Source organism: Podarcis filfolensis (assembly GCF_964270895.1).
Source record: "Podarcis filfolensis genome assembly, chromosome: 3".
NCBI lineage: Eukaryota > Metazoa > Chordata > Lepidosauria > Squamata > Lacertidae > Podarcis > Podarcis filfolensis.
This window is the reverse complement of record NC_139606.1, coordinates 3,417,356-3,433,555: the sequence shown is the minus strand read 5'-3', so window position 1 is coordinate 3,433,555 and position 16,200 is coordinate 3,417,356. Positions and strand designations below refer to the sequence as shown.

Sequence of the window (16,200 nt, the reverse complement as noted above, 5' to 3'; positions counted from 1 at the left end):
GGAAACCTGCGGGCTGCTCCGGCGGGGCGGGGAGAAGGGGAGGCTGCGCTTTCGGCCGGGCGTCGGAGGGGTTGGCGGACTTGGCGCCCTCGCCCTCCCAGCGCCCTCAGCCGCCAGCCTGCTTCGGGTGTTTGGCTCGCTTTCCGCCCCGCTCCCCGGGCTTGGACGTGGAAAATTCTAGCTCAGCCTGTGGCTTCAAGAATGGGCGTTGAGGTCCACGAGACAAACTGGGGAATTTCCTCTTGGGGCGTCCTAGGTGCGAGCGAGACTCAGATTTGTGGCGTCGAGATTGGAGCCTGTCTCCTTCTGGCGTGGCTCTTTTTCTTCGCTTTCTCTTCTCTTTCTCCCCCCGCCCCCCCCCCCAGCAGTCCGCTGCCTGTCCGACCCTCACAGTCCATGCATCAGCCTTGTCTATACTGTAGTCAGGAATGGTAGAGTTCATGTGGGCGCAAGTGAAAATGTAGAGGGGTTTTGTCTACAAAGACATTTGGGTTGCAATCCCAGACACATTGACTTTTACGTTTGATTGGGGGCGGGGGCGACGACTTCTAAGTGCATATGTATATGGTTGCCCTGTTGGGAGGGGGCGGGTGGTTGACTAAGGGTGATGGTGAAATCTGGGTAATAAAAAGAAGTTGGGCCAGATTTCTGCTGCTGTTATTCAGGTGTCAACATGACACAGAGCAGTTTCTGTTTCTGCTTGAGTGAAAAAGTAAGTTGGCCTTGAGATTTGTTTTCTACTCTGACACTAAACAGGGCTCCCCCTAGTTACAAATTTGAAAGGAGGAATATAGCAGGCGCTTGCCCTGGCTGCTCTTACCTTGTGATCTTCTGGCATTGGTCATGAATTACAGTATATTGAAGAAAATTGCAACACAGAGCCCTTGTTGTGAAGTGGGACAGTTCTACTGACAGTTGCCCCTTAGAAGCTGCAGCCCTCTGCTGTAAAGTGGAAAAATAATTCATTCTAAATTGGAAGTGGCAAGCATAATCCATGCCAATTTGCTCCAAACATAGAAGCATCCTCTGGAATTCAATAGGAGTTCTTTTTTTAGCATCTGTGCAAGTTTTCTTCTTTCACATTTAGTGGAGTTAATCTTATTGTAGGGTTTGACACAATGATCTCACTCCATGAGGGTGATTTCACACATAAAGAATTTACCACACTGATACAGGTGCAGAGATCAAACATGAATAAGCCTTAAAATAACCTTCTTTAAATTTAGTTGGTCTTTAACACAAGAATGTATAGCAGATATTGTTTTAAAAGCCTTTAGCATGACCTTCAGATAACAGCCCACCATGGTGTAGTTTAATGATTAACTTTAGGATTCAGCTAGGTAATATGGAATCTGTTTTGACAAGAATTGGTTACCTTTCATCAGATAAGGGGAATCCTTGATTCTTTTGTGCTCTTGAATCTTTCCATTCTTGCCAAAGATCACAAAAATTACGTGTTGCAATGAGTTTTTGTTATGTTACGAAGCACTTTATTAAAAGTGGTAAATACCACTGTTTCATAGATAGGGATATAGTCATGGATATTTATGTTTCCTTACCTCTACCTCTAACTAGTCACCTGCATGACAACAGTAATGTTAGCTTTCATAAAATGCCCCATGCTGTAGGTTTTTCCCATTAAGTGTCATTTAATTTTCATAGAGTAGAATATATCTGGTATGGCTTAGGTGAAAGGTAGCAAAAGGGTGTCTTTTGAAACTTCTCATAATCTAAGGAAGTGAATGGACTATTTCCATAATTCCCTGGTGTGTCACCATGTTATCAGGGTGTTAATAGGCCTTCCCCTTTATGTTACATGCTGGGTCAGTTGTACAACAACCTGGAGAAAAGTTGCCGTGCTACAGGTAGGGAGGGATCAACTGGCTGCTTAAGAGTCTGGTTGCAAAGAGTAGCATGTAGCCATGGTAGAGAAATAAACTTTTAACATAAGCAAAGGGGAAGGCAAAGGCACTGGAATTTTGTGGCAACTTGGGAGATGTTTGTGATATACATGAAAGAACTTCAGCCTGCTATAAACATGTCATCTGCATTCCCCAGGTTCTGGGACAGAACTTAATACACTTACTTATGAGAGACAAACACACATCCTCACCTGTTTTGTTTTGTACATTATAATCAAAAATATATATTTTTTAAAGATTGGGGAAAAGTTGAGTGCTTAAGAGTCTGACGTAACCTCCCTCAACCTGATACCAGCCAGATGTTTTGTGTACTTTAAACACCCATCACCCCCCAACCAGGATGCTTAATTCTTAGGATTGATGGAAGTTGTAATCTAAAACCAATGTTGGGCACCAGATTGGGGAAACCTGGAATGGTGGAGGAGAAGGGACTGTTGGCAAGGGAGTGGCACTGGAGAGTATGGAAGGGAAGGCAGTAGCAGAACACCAGCACGCTGATTGGAGCTGAGGCAGACTGAAGAGAATTATGGTGAATCTGATTCCTGGCTATAGGAAGTACCAAAGCTCGATAATTGTGACCATTCTGTTTACAGACACTGGTAAATGAAGGCAACTGCTCAGTTTCAAGTGTCTTCCAAATATGCTGCTTGATAGTGTTTGCATAAGTGTTTTCATTAAAGAAGCCTTAGGGCTCTTTGTGCATGATGCAGATTAAAGGTAGATTACAGAAACTGAAAAAAGAGTTTATGCTTGGAAGTAAATCCTGTTTAGTAAATCCTTTGTAATAACTCAGTGAAAGTTATTACTGGATAAAGGTTTAAGTGTACGTCAAATGTTATGGACAAAGGACAAAACAAACATAGAGAAGTGTGTTTGTCAATGCATAGCTCTTACATGCTACTCCACTTTTCAGACTTTGAAATCTACCGTATTTTTCGTCCCATAGGACGCTCCGTCCCACAGGACGCACCTAGTTTTTTTGGGGGGAAATAAAGAAAAAATTTTCCCCTTCATTTCCCCCCCAAAAGCAGGTCGGAGAAACCGAACCAGGTCGAGGAACAGCGGGATGGCGGCGCTGCACCTCCCTGCTGTCCCCCGAGCTTGTGGGGCTGGCCAATGTCTGCCCGGCATGAGGGGCGCTCTGCTTCAGGGCGCCCTGCCCACCGGGCGGCAGGCTGCTATCTGCAGCGTGGGGAGCCCTGCGGGGAACTCCTGCAGGGCTCCCCATGCTGCGGATGTCTGTCCGGCGGGCGGGGCGCTCTGCTTCAGGGTGTCCCGCCCGCTGGGCAGCAGGCTGCTATCCGCAGTGTGGGGAGCCCTGCGGGGAACTCGCGCAGGGCTGCCTAGGCTGCAGATGTGTTCCCGAAGCGCCGGGCGCTCTGCTTTCAGCGCGCCCGGCGCTCCGGGAAGCAGGCTACTATCCGCAGTGTAGACATCCCTGCGGGACCTCTCGCAGGGCTGCCTAGGCTGCGGATGTGTTCCCGAAGCCTGGAGAGCGAGAGGGGTCGGTGTGCACTGGCCCCTCTCACTCTCCAAGCTTCAGCGAAAGCCTGCATTCGCCCCATAGCACGCACCCAGATTTCCCCTTCATTTTTGGAGGGGAAAAAGTGCGTCCTATAGGGCGAAAAATACGGTATATGCTATTTTGTAGTTAATCAGGATTGTAAAAATCATGAGTCTGCTAGTCTGACACACACACTTTAAGGAACAAGTTATAATAAAAGGTGAGAATCTCTTAGAAGACCATGTTCTTAAAAAGTCAGGATGTCCTGTGTGGGTGGATCAAGGGGATTTAAAATCATGCTTTGAATTGCCAGGGGAAAGGGCTGATTATAAAATGTCCTGAATGTTTAACTCTGTCTTGGTTGCCGTAGCAATTAAAACTTACAGAATCATCAAACTGGAAGGGACCATGAGGGTAATGTAGTCCAACCCCTGCAATGCAGGGATCTTTTTGCCTAACGTGGGGCTCAAACCCATAACTTTGCAATTAAAAATCTCATTCTCTGCTAACATTATCAAAGAACCTCTGGTCATACTTCTGGGAGTGTAGCCCACACATGTGATCTGCAATGATTTGTAATTGCTTGGGGCAGCAATTGTGAAATTGAGGCTTTCTGCAAGTATACCAAGCAGCATAACACATGAAGACTTAAGTTTGGGCACTGTCCAGAAGCAAGGACAGCTAGATAGTTGACAGAAATGTTTCTCCTTGTTACAAAAGTAAAACGTTCTTGCCACCTGATTGACAGTAAAGATAGTCCTAGCTTGCCTTGCTCAATAATAAATATTGTTATACACCACACATTTTAGGGTGGGCATACTTTAGGCTGATGGGGGTCTATTTCGTTTTTTCATTCCAGAGCCCCAGATCCACTAGCTGGAGTTGCTCAAAAACAGCAACTTAAACATAAGGGTTAGCTGTGGCAATTCATAAAATAGCAGGTCAGATTTTAGCTGAATGCAGTAGGCCTTATAGTCCTTGGTGGGCCAAAGATTATACCTGGAATATGCAACAGCGTACGCTGCATGTTACCCAGAAGTAGCCCTGTCAAGTTTCTAGACTTGATTCATTGTGTAAGTGCTTACCCTTTTAAAGCCTTATATAAATTGGGACCCAGGTACTAAAGTATTGCCTTCAGCGAATGAACTGGCCCGTATGCTAAGTAGACCTTTGGAGAACCTTTTCTCTTTATCTCTGCTTTTTTTGTGTGTTGGCTTCCTGCCTCTGGAATGTCTTCCTTAGGGAAGCTTCTGGCAAAGGCTCTTACACATTATTGTTGTTATGCAAATGCCTGCTTATTTCCCCAGACCACCTTGGCTGAATTTTGTTTTATTATGCTGTTGCAATTTTATGCTTTTGCTAAAAAAATGAGAGGCACAAATGGGCAAAAAAAATGAGAGGCACAAATACAAGATGGGTGACACCTGGCTTGAGAGCAGTACATGTGAAAAGGATCTAGGAGTCTTGGTCGACCACAAACTTGACATGAGCCAACAGTGTGACGTGGCAGCTAAAAAAGCCAATGCAATTCTGGGCTGCATCAATAGGAGTATAGCATCTACATCAAGGGAAGTAATAGTGTCACTGTATTCTGCTCTGGTCAGACCTCACCTGGAGTACTGTGTCCAGTTCTGGGCACCACAGTTCAAGAAGGACACTGACAAACTGGAACGTGTCCAGAGGAGGGCAACCAGAATGGTCAAAGGCCTGGAAACGATGCCTTATGAGGAACGGCTAAGGGAGCTGGGCATGTTTAGCCTGCAGAAGAGGAGGTTAAGGGGTGATATGATAGCCATGTTCAAATATATAAAAGGATGTCACATAGAGGAGGGAGAAAGGTTGTTTTCTGCTGCTCCAGAGAAGCGGACACGGAGCAATTGATCCAAACTACAAGAAAGAAGATTCCACCTAAACATTAGGAAGAACTTCCTGACAGTAAGAGCGGTTCGACAGTGGAATTTGCTGCCAAGGAGTGTGGTGGAGTCTTCTTCTTTGGAGGTCTTTAAGCAGAGGCTTGACAACCATATGTCAGGAGTACTCTGATGGTGTTTCCTGCTTGGCAGGGGGTTGGACTCGATGGCCCTTGTGGTCTTCCAACTCTATGATTCTATGATTCTATGATTCTATTTTATTGCCCTTTGATTTTATTGTTTCTGTTTTATTTATTTATTTATTTAATTTCTATACTGCCCTATACCTGAAGGTCTCAGGGCAGTTCACATAAAATATCAAATACATAAAATCAAAACAAAAATAACAACCCAATAACTCCCCCCCCCAAAAAAGAGCAGGCATTTTAAAAAGGGTATAGGATGTTAAGACAGGGAGCCACTGCAGAGAAGGCCCATTCTCATGTTGCCACCCTCCTGACCTCTCAAGAAGAAGGGCCTCAGAAGATGATCTCAGGGTTTGGGTAGGTTAACATGGGAAGAGACGGTCCTTGAGGTATTTAGGTTAGCCATCCTGGCAGCAACAATGTCACTTCAGCAATACTGAGGGAGGGGGTAAAAATATTCCTAAATAAATAAGCACCACTTATTCTGCTGGGCACCAACACAATGTAAATTCTGGATCTGAGAGACGGGGGAAGTACCAGTGCATGCTACTAATTCAATTACTATGAGAGAGAGAGCATACTTTCAATGAGTACTTACATAATAATATGAGATCACTGAGCAGAGAAAATGGAGTCGAGAATAGGGCTGTGTAATTCTAACCTTGCTGGCTTAGCCAAACATTGCAGTTGCTAGCCCTCCCCCCACCAGTTATAACCCCTTCTCTGATCCAGAAAGAAGTAGAGAGGATCATGCACTGTTGGGCAGTATTTCCTGAAGGCACACAGTGGGCTTTAGGCCCTGGTATCAAACATTTTGCCTGCATGCCTCTTTCGCCTGAGGACCACATTGTCTTCTGGGCAACTTTCCAGGGACCTCATGTAAATTGTGGCCAGGGCTAGAGGCCAGGGTGGGAAACGTAATAAATGTAATCTTGTGAGTTTATACAGTAGGCTACCTTCTACCTACCCATCCACACCATTCCCTCTTCCATCCAGGCAGGCTAGGGCTGCCATATTTCAAAAGGTGAAAATCTGGACAAAATCCACACACACACACCCCGGAAGTTGTTGAGCTATTTTTAAGGGAAATCGGCAAAAACAACACTGCTGACATGGATTGCCATACGTCCAGATTTTCCCGGACATTTCAGCGATTTCTGCCCAGACTGCTGAATCCTCGCTATGTCCAGGAAATTCTGGGTGTATGGCAACCCTAAGGTAAGCAAGAGTCATTGTTAGAGTTGAAGGACACAAGGTCATTGAGGGATGTGGCCTGGGGAGAGTTCCAAGAGCTAGTCAGAGATCTTGAGGGCCACATTTGACCCTCCGGCCTTTGGTTCTCCCATCCACAATATGTAGCCTTTCTCCAAACCTTGGAACTGGAGAGGGAGTGGGGGGGGTCACCACAGAGTTGCTTGGAGATCTCCCATGTACCTTAGCACCTTCAGAGCTTGGAGGATAGCTGGCAGTTTGTCATACTAGACAGTAGCAGCATGCCTGCCTTGATGAATGTGCCCTGACCAAAAACTTGAAGGCACTTCAGCTGGTGACTGAGACTGATACATGCTACTTGTTCTTAGCCATTGCTCAACCAGCCATTATCACACTTATGACACTATAGCTGCTGGTCCAAGGCTGCTGGCAAAGCAGCCCTACTGTTCCAAGCACTACTACTGGAGTGTCTTTCAGGAATGCAGACTACTCTGCATTCTTCTACCACTTGACCAGAAAAGGAGTGAAGCAGCTGACTGAATTACCCTCCAAACACTGGCTCCCTTGGCCAGTAAAGTGAGATGAGCACCGCAACCCCAGAGTCGTCCACGACTGGACTTAATGGTCAAGGGTCCCTTTACCTTTACCATTTCAAATTATACATGTGCCCACAAGCAATTTTCCATGCTTTCTCCCCACCTTCCCTGTATGCCTCCATGATGTCTGCTGTTATAGAAGAAGGGCTAGCACAATCTGAGCATCACATTTAAAAAGTGACAAGTGTCAGTTTCTACCATGACCAAGACAGTAGTCAACATGTCCCCACCTCAGAGCTCTTGACCTATTTACAATGGCTTCACTTCCAGAAGTCAAATACAGTGGTACCTCGGGTTAAGTACTTAATTCGTTCCGGAGGTCCGTTCTTAACCTGAAGCACCACTTTAGCTAATGGGGCCTCCTGCTGCCGCTGCGCCGCCGGAGCACGATTTCTGTTCTCATCTTGAAGCAAAGTTCTTAACCTGAGGTAATATTTCTGGGTTAGCGGAGTCTGTAACCTGAAGCGTATGTAACCCGAGGTACCACTGTATTTTTTGTCCCTGGGTTTGTTTTTAAATAGAAAGAGTTTGGATAGTAGTCAACTAAATTTTACTTTGAGTAGAGCCATTGAAATGAATGAACATGACTGTTAGATGCATTGATTTCACTGGGTCTACTCTGAGTAAAACCTAGTTGAAAGCACTCTTAAACTCTAGTAAAAAGTGTTGGATGAAATTTAATGGGTTCAGTTCAAATAGATTTTGTGTTTAGACCTTTGATAATGCAATCAGATAATTTCAAACCATGATATTTTAAAATGAAATGTGTTGTTTTATGTTTATATTCTTCAAAGAATCTGATTTAAATAAAAGCTTTTGCTCCCATGTAGCAAGTGTGTAATGATTGCAGTCCTAATATTTTCATCTTAGCTCTGAAATGTGGTTACTTGGTTTTCCTTTCAGATAAGAAAAACTTAACATACTGGCTCTTTACACATTTGTAGAATCATAACTACTAAATTATCCTCAAGAGTTTTGTCATGTGCATCTTTAACCAGTGACTCATCTGACACCTCACAGTAAGCCAAGGGTTGCTAGTGTGGCACCCATGGGCAAACATGTGCTAACAGAGGCTTTCCCCACTTTCCCTGGAGTTTCCTTTTTGGATGTCAAGTGGAGAGACAGCTGAGAGTGGGAATAAGAGAACAGAAGGAGGACAAAGTGTGTTAAAACAGGCCGTAGTTCCTTTGGTCACCTGAAGGCCATTGAATCTGGCCATTGTGCACAGTGGACAGAACAACATGGATAGTAAACAAATGCTAACCTTGTAGAGCAGGGGTAGGCAACCTAAGGCCCGGGGGGGGCAGATGCGCCCAATCGCCTTCTCAATCTGGCCCACGGACGGTCTGGGAATCAGCGTGTTTTTACATGAGTAGAATGTGTCCTTTTATTTAAAATGCATCTCTGGGGTATTTGTGGGGCATAGGCATTTGTTCATTTCCCCCCCCCCCCGAAAATATAGTCTGGCCCCCCACATGGTCTGAGGGACGGTGGACCGGCCCACAGCTGAAAAAGGTTGCTGATCCCTGTTGTAGAGTAACAGCTTTCACTCTGGAAATTAGCACTAGCATTGGTGGCAACAGCTAGATAAGTCATACATCTTTAGAACATTTAGATGCAGCACAGAAGATGAATAAAGAAATGTTGCATTACTGTATATTCAGCTAAGAAAAAATAGAGCAGAAACCCCTTGAGAGGCAATTGGTATTTAATCAAATAGAAGTCCTAACCAGTGTTTTAATGCTGGTTGGATTATTTATTTATTTTTTAAGGAGAGGGAAACTTGATGAAATAATTTCATCATCAGTAGCTTAGTATAGAGCCTAATTAGACATGAGTAGAATGAATAGAATGTTATGGGATAAGGGTGGCACTGTGGGTTAAACCACAGAGCATAGGGCTTGCCGATCAGAAGGTCGGCAGTTCAAATCCCCGCGATGGGGTGAGCTCCCATTGCTCGGTCTCTGCTCCCGCCAACCTAGCAGTTCAAAAGCACATCAAAGTGCAAGTAGATAAATAGGTACCGCTCCTGCGGGAAGGTAAACGGCGTTTCTATGCAGCTTAGTCATGCTGGCCACATGACCTGGAAGCTGTACGCTGGCTCCCTCAGCCAATAAAGCGAGATGAGCGCCGCAACCCCAGAGTTGTCTGCGACTGGACCTAATGGTCAGGGGTCCCTTTACCTTTACCTTTAGAATGTTACTTGGCATGATTAAATATTTCTGAGGTCTAAACTTACTCATGGAAAACATCAAGGCTTCATTTCAAGCTCCTGCAGTATAATGTGGGTGATCCACTAGCAGAATGCAGCACCTCTTCAACAGTTGTTGGATAAACTAGGACTTACTCATGGAAAACAACAAGGCTTCATTTCAGGCCCCTGCAGTATAATGTGGGTGATCCACTAGCAGAATGCAGCACCTCTTCAACAGTTGTTGGATAAACTAGGACCGTGACAGATTAGAGAACTGGGCCAAAACAAACAAGATGAATTTTAACAGGGAGAAATGTAAAGTATTGCACTTGGGCAAAAAAAATGAGAGACACAAATACAAGATGGGTGACACCTGGCTTGAGAGCAGTACATGTGAAAAGGATCTAGGAGTCTTGGTCAACCACAAACTTGACATGAGCCAACAGTGTGACGCGGCAGCTAAAAAAGCCAATGCAATTCTGGGCTGCATCAATAGGAGTATAGCATCTAGATCAAGGGAAGTAATAGTGCCACTGTATTCTGCTCTGGTCAGACCTCACCTGGAGTACTGTGTCCAGTTCTGGGCACCACAGTTCAAGAAGGACACTGACAAACTGGAATGTGTCCAGAGGAGGGCAACCAAAATGGTCAAAGGCCTGGAAACGATGCCTTATGAGGAACGGCTAAGGGAGCTGGGCATGTTTAGCCTGGAGAAGAGGAGGTTAAGGGGTGATATGATAGCCATGTTCAAATATATAAAAGGATGTCACATAGAGGAAGGAGAAAGGTTGTTTTCTGCTGCTCCAGAGAAGCGGACACGGAGCAATGGTTCCAAACTACAAGAAAGAAGATTCCACCTAAACATTAGGAAGAACTTCCTGACAGTAAGAGCTGTTCAACAGTGGAATTTGCTGCCAAGGAGTGTGGTGGAGTCTCCTTCTTTGGAGGTCTTTAAGCAGAGGCTTGACAACCATATGTCAGGAGTGCTCTGATGGTGTTTCCTGCTTGGCAGGGGGTTGGACTCGATGGCCCTTGTGGTCTCTTCCAACTCTTATGATTCTATGATTCTAAGCTCACCTGCATTGTCCATGATCCCATTCCAGGAGTGCTGAGCAATAACTGCTCTTTCTTTCCATTTTTTGTTAGCCATCTATGGAAGGGGAGGACGTAAGCCAAGTAGCCCAGTTCAGAAATCATAAGAGTACATGTTATAGAGCAGGGGTGTCCAACAGGTCGATCACGATCTACATGTCGATCACGGATGTACCTGGTCGATCCTGGTCAATCGAGGGACACTGATGCCCCCCCCCCCCCGACAAACCAACGCAACAACTTTGGCTGATCCTCCCCCCAAAAAGCTCAAAAACTCCAGTCAATCCAATGGGTAGATCACTGCCAGTTTGTTTATAGTGGGAGTAGATCACAATCTCTTGGAAGTTGGACACCCCCGGTATAGAGATATGAACGGAGGACAAGCATGAGGGCTCCTGGCTAGTCTTTTTCTTTTTCTTTTCGTTTCATAGTTGAAGAGTTTGGGTTCGTCACTGTGGAACGCTTGTAATCTTAGTCACCATGGCACTTGGAAAGTGTTGCATGATTCATTACACAATCCTTTCTTTTTGACACATCATTGACTATTCAGATGTTACTAAGAATCTGAACACATGATGGATGCATAACAAAGTGCAACACAGGGTTGGCCCTTCTGAGCTGCCCTCTCATTGAATTGCTGATATTCTTCCACAAACATAGTCAAAGCAATTGTAACTGGCTCATGGTGTTTACCTATTCACAACATCACTGCTTATCTTGTTAGATGGTGATGCATTGCAAACAGTAATATTTGGGTTAAAGGTCTGTTCTTTGCTGTGGAAAAAAACCAAAAGTTTCAGAAGAGGCAGCCAGCAACTAGTGACCCATTTAACCCCTCTTGTCTTTTCTTCCAGCTTCTGTTAATTAGTAGCTGAACTCCAACTTTTTATCATTCTTTTTCATAGTAGTTTAGCTGCTTGGAGCTCTGCAAGCTGTTGAAAAGCAGTCGGAGATTAATTCAAATTCTGCTCTCTTTAATTTTGACTGTTGTTACTGAAATAAAAGTTCTCTTTTTACCATATAATTCATTATATCAACTATCAAAAGCTAGTTGTAAATTCTGTCATCATATCTTTGTTATTTCTTTTAAAACAATATTTCTGAGTTTTATTTCAGTCCCTTGATTTCCATTACATGAATTTTGTGGTGCTACTTACAGCATATCAGGAGTTCATAGTTCAAAGTATATAGAACACATTTCAAGGAACTGTAATGCAGGTTTACCGCAATCCCTGTTGGAAAAGAAATTGACTAAGAACTTGACACAGGCATGGGCTTATGAGAACTAAATCAGAAGCTGAAATGCTTTACCGTTTCTACCTTTACCGACTGCAATCTTAAATATTCTTACCAAAAAGTACCTCGTGGGATCCAGATTCTAAGTAAACCTGTTCAAAATCAATGACAGGCAGAGCAATCCTAAGAATTCTTTCTCAGAAATAAGTCTTTTTGAGTAAATAGGACTTACTCCTTAGAAAGTATGCAGAGGCTTGTAGAATTGGATACTTGAAAATCAGACATTAACATACGTAAGTGCAAACTGAATTTTGTGCCTTGTGAGCAGAACCTGTGTTCCTGGAAGGGAGAAAATGTGATTAAGTAATCAGAGTTTCTATAGTCGTATCACAGGAACAAAATTAACCTACTTGGGCATCTGGAAATTCCCATGCTCTAACCAGTTTGATCTAGCTATTCAAATACCATTGCTTCAACATCTTTTTTCATCAGCATTACAGAACAGGCATTTAATATTATCCCTTAGACATTGTGGCTGGGGTGGGAAGGATTCCGGCTGAAAAAATTAATACTTGCATGATTGACTTTGTGTAGTTTAACCCTGTTTCTTCTTTTCATGTGGAGGGGCTAAGGCAATGATCTGAGTTTACACAACAAATAATTAATAAGCCATTTATTGCAGTCTGCACAATGTAATATAGTCGAAACTAGAAAGATCTTTTTGGTGTAACAGTAGATAACCGATATAAGACAGTCTAGAAAGTAGTGCTTCTTGAGAGACTAACAAATAAGCTGTGGTTGACATGTGGACAGATCAAGAAGGGTGGCTTCACCCCAGTGGTTTGATTTTATTACATATGCTATGTTGTAAACAAAATCTGCCCTTTTTCCCTTCCAAGAGCCCGTATAGAGTCCTTACGTGGGTTCCCTCTTGGTAGGAGAAAATAACAGAAAATAGACATTTTTAATTCCCTGCCCTGGAGCTCAAGACCACCCCTCCATACATCATACATACATCACAGAAGGTGTAACCCAAGACCACCACCCCCCAAACATCATACCTACATCACAGAAAAGGTGGTCTACAACAGAAATTTGAATGTTGTTGCTTTTCCTGTCAGTCAGGTTATCTGATAATGCCTTATCTGATTGCCTTTCCTGGTAGTCTGCCCATTCCTTTGAAATGGTGATTACCCAGTTCCTGTAACAAGGAAGGTTTTTCACTTCCTTCCTCCTTGCAGAGAAACATTTGGTCAGCTTGGGAGTCAAAATGGTTTCAGGTCGGTCTTCCTGTGCTGATCTGTGCTTGGTTGGTACATTTATGAACATATATATATATAAGTTCATAAATGTACCAACCAAGCACAGATCAGCACAGGAAGACCGACCTGAAACCATTTTGACTCCCAAGCTGACCAAATGTTTCTTGGGAGTATATTTATGAACATATATATATATATAAGGAAGGGACGCGGGTGGCGCTGTGGGTAAAACCTCAGCGCCTAGGACCTGCCGATTGTCAGGTCGGCGGTTCAAATCCCCGTGGCGGGGTGCGCTCCCGTTGCTCGGTCCCAGCGCCTGCCAACCTAGCAGTTCGAAAGCGCCCCCGGGTGCAAGTAGATAAATAGGGACCACTTACTAGCGGGAAGGTAAACGGCATTCCGTGTGCTGCACTGGCTCGCCAGATGCAGCTTGTCACGCTGGCCACGTGACCCGGAAGTGTCTTTGGACAGCGCTGGCCCCCAGCCTCTTAAGCAAGATGGGCGCGCAACCCTAGAGTCTGGCAAGACTGGCTCGTACGGGCAGGGGTACCTTTACCTTTACCTTTATATATATAAGACCTGAAATTTTATTATTACAGCTAGTATGTATGAACAATCCCGCCCCCAGCCTTTGGCTCAATTTGGTTTATTTAAACAATATTTTCACTTCTATTCTCACGTTCAGTTATATATCAGTACCCAATTTTGCCTTATTTGTAACCTAAAAAGAAAATGATTATTATCCATATTCAGTTTTAACACAACCACAAGGATATTTGACTGGACAGTTGGCTACGTGATATTGAATGTTAACTGTTACTTTTATCTTGTTTAAATTAGTTTATAAACCAGGAAGCTATATATTGGCCACTAACCACAAACCAAATGTCTGAGATATGCTATTTTTGTTATCCATGAATGATGATACAAGATGGTTTTGGTCTATTTATTTGGTTTATTTATTTATAATTGTGGTCCTTCATATAAAACCCAATAAAGAGTTATTTAAAAAACAACAACAATCCAGCCAGTGGCCAATGAAAGAAGAAAAGTTAGAAGTACTGTATCTCTTTCTTACACCGTAATCCTTCCCAGGATTAAAACTGCATAAAACAAGTGAAGCAGTTTCAGGATTGAGCTGCTAACTTGAATTTATTGTTGTCTGACACTTGGAAAATACTCTGCAGAATACTGAAGCATTAAGTTGGCCTTCCCCAATTTGTGGCCTTTCAAATGAGACACAGCTCTCATCAGCCCCGGTCCTCATTACCAATGGTCAGAGATTATGGAAGTTGCTGAAGAAGGCTGCCAACCTCTTGACTTTATAAAGTGTACATTAATCTAAAATATGCTATCTGTGATTTGAAGCTAATTGTTTAAAATTCACAAACATCAACCCCAACTCTTTATTTGCTTGTCGCCCCCCTCCCCAATCCTTTTACTTATACAGAACTTTGCATATAATTAAATTGATGATAACTTTACTGTTCAAGTGCCAGGTTAACAGAGGCTAGCCATAAGTCCACTTTTATAATAGAAGCGAAACTTTTCTTCAATAATATGAAAGCTGCTGTATTTACTTATTTATTTGTAAGATTCCTTGCCCTTTGCCATAAAGTCCCAGGACAGGTTGCAACAATATACAATTACAAAAACAAGTAAAGCAATTATAATTTCAGAATAAGTAAAACACATAATATAGATAGCAACGGGGGTTCCATTCCTGCCCCCCCCACATTAGTGGAGCATGCATGCATAAGCGTGCACTGTTCCATCCCTTGTTCTGCCCTCTTCTGGGTCTAAAAGGACCCAAGTGTTGGTGGTTGTGTGTCAATCAGACGTGCGCAAAATGGTCGCTGCCTGTACAGTTATAATAACCTGAACGGTACATATTCAACAAAAGGCATCCACACACTGAACACCTTTTTTGCGGTGGCTCCCTGCTTGTGGAATGCTCTCCCCAAGCACCTTCATTACATATCTTACATATCTTTAGGTGCCAGGCAAAAACATACTTCTTCTTTCAGGCCTTTGGCTAATTAGCCAATCTATGGTCTTTTAAACTGTTAGAGGGGGTATTGTTTTTGTTTGTTGCTATGTTATGTATTTTTGCCTTTTTTAGATTGTAAACCTCTCTGTGATCCTTGGATGAAGGGCAAAATAGAAATTTAATAATTCATTATCATCATCATCCTCTTACCTAGTTTCTCCTTCCCACCTAGACTGTCTTAGGAAGTGGAGGCAGCTGAAAGTTAGGTGGAGAAAGCAGACCATGTGTTGAAAGTTGAGGATCTGAAGGTGAATATCTAGAAGCCTTGAAAGCAAGTGACGCCTTAGGAATCACATACATTTTTGTGCTTGAATCCCAGAAACAATGCACTGTGCATTGTAATTTAAAACGATTTCGTAGATTAACTAAGACTGCAACCCCAACCCCATTTACCTGCCCTATCGAGTTCAATACGATGTATTTTTTAGTAGTCATGTTTAGGATTGTACTGTTTAGTTTCTAGAGATGGACAGCCTGATCCTATGCATGTTTACTCAAGATGTAAGCTCCACCAAGTTCAGTATGACTTGCTTCCACATAAGTGCACAGTCTCACATTATGCAGAAGTTCCATTTTTAATGCTGTGGGCTTCAGGACACACTTTGTATTTACAAATTTAGCTCAAAAAACAAAATAAACTACACATATGTAAATTATTGTGTAAAATTGTTTAGAAGAGTTGTTCTTTTTCATGGCAGTTTATCAGATGGCATTTGCAAAAGCCTCTGAATTACACAATCTCTGCAGCTCCAAATATGGGCAGCAGCTACTAATATTGGCCTACCTGAATACATAATATTGGCCTACCTATATAGTTTGCTGTTACTTGAAATCAGTTTTCACGAGTGTGTTGGATATCTAAAATCTTACACTTCCTACCCAATTGTGTTGGTGCTGGTACATGAAACTCATGCTGTGTTGCAGACGGTGTCCCTTCTTTCTGAAGTCTGGAGAGGACTTTTAAATATCACTTCAGTGTATCCAGCTCCTAATATGTGCTAACAATGCACTCTGATGTCATGGCATACAGGAGAAAGTGCCAGTGCAGTTTTATGTAGCAGCTTCTCCCCTGTATG

General features: G+C 43.3%; 1 protein-coding gene and 1 long non-coding RNA gene across 8 annotated transcripts in view; one reads left to right on the top strand and one right to left on the bottom strand.

Annotated features, from left to right (window-relative positions):
* The window catches only part of LOC310759520, a 31,999-nt gene extending 15,914 nt beyond the window's left edge, over nucleotides 1–16,085 (bottom strand). Inside the window, exons 1-3 of one of the 2 annotated variants that reach the window (XR_014546370.1) lie at nucleotides 15,275–16,085; nucleotides 11,734–11,808; nucleotides 821–942 (exon numbers count right to left, since the gene is read on the bottom strand). This is a non-coding gene — a long non-coding RNA (uncharacterized lncRNA). Of the gene's footprint in view, nucleotides 1–820; nucleotides 943–10,862; nucleotides 11,509–11,733; nucleotides 11,809–15,274 lie in introns of those variants that run through there. The other variant, XR_014546371.1, reaches the window with a different exon arrangement.
* The window catches only part of B3GNT2 (UDP-GlcNAc:betaGal beta-1,3-N-acetylglucosaminyltransferase 2), a 50,761-nt gene that overhangs the window by 24,659 nt on the left and 9,902 nt on the right, over nucleotides 1–16,200 (top strand). The window lies entirely within an intron of this gene.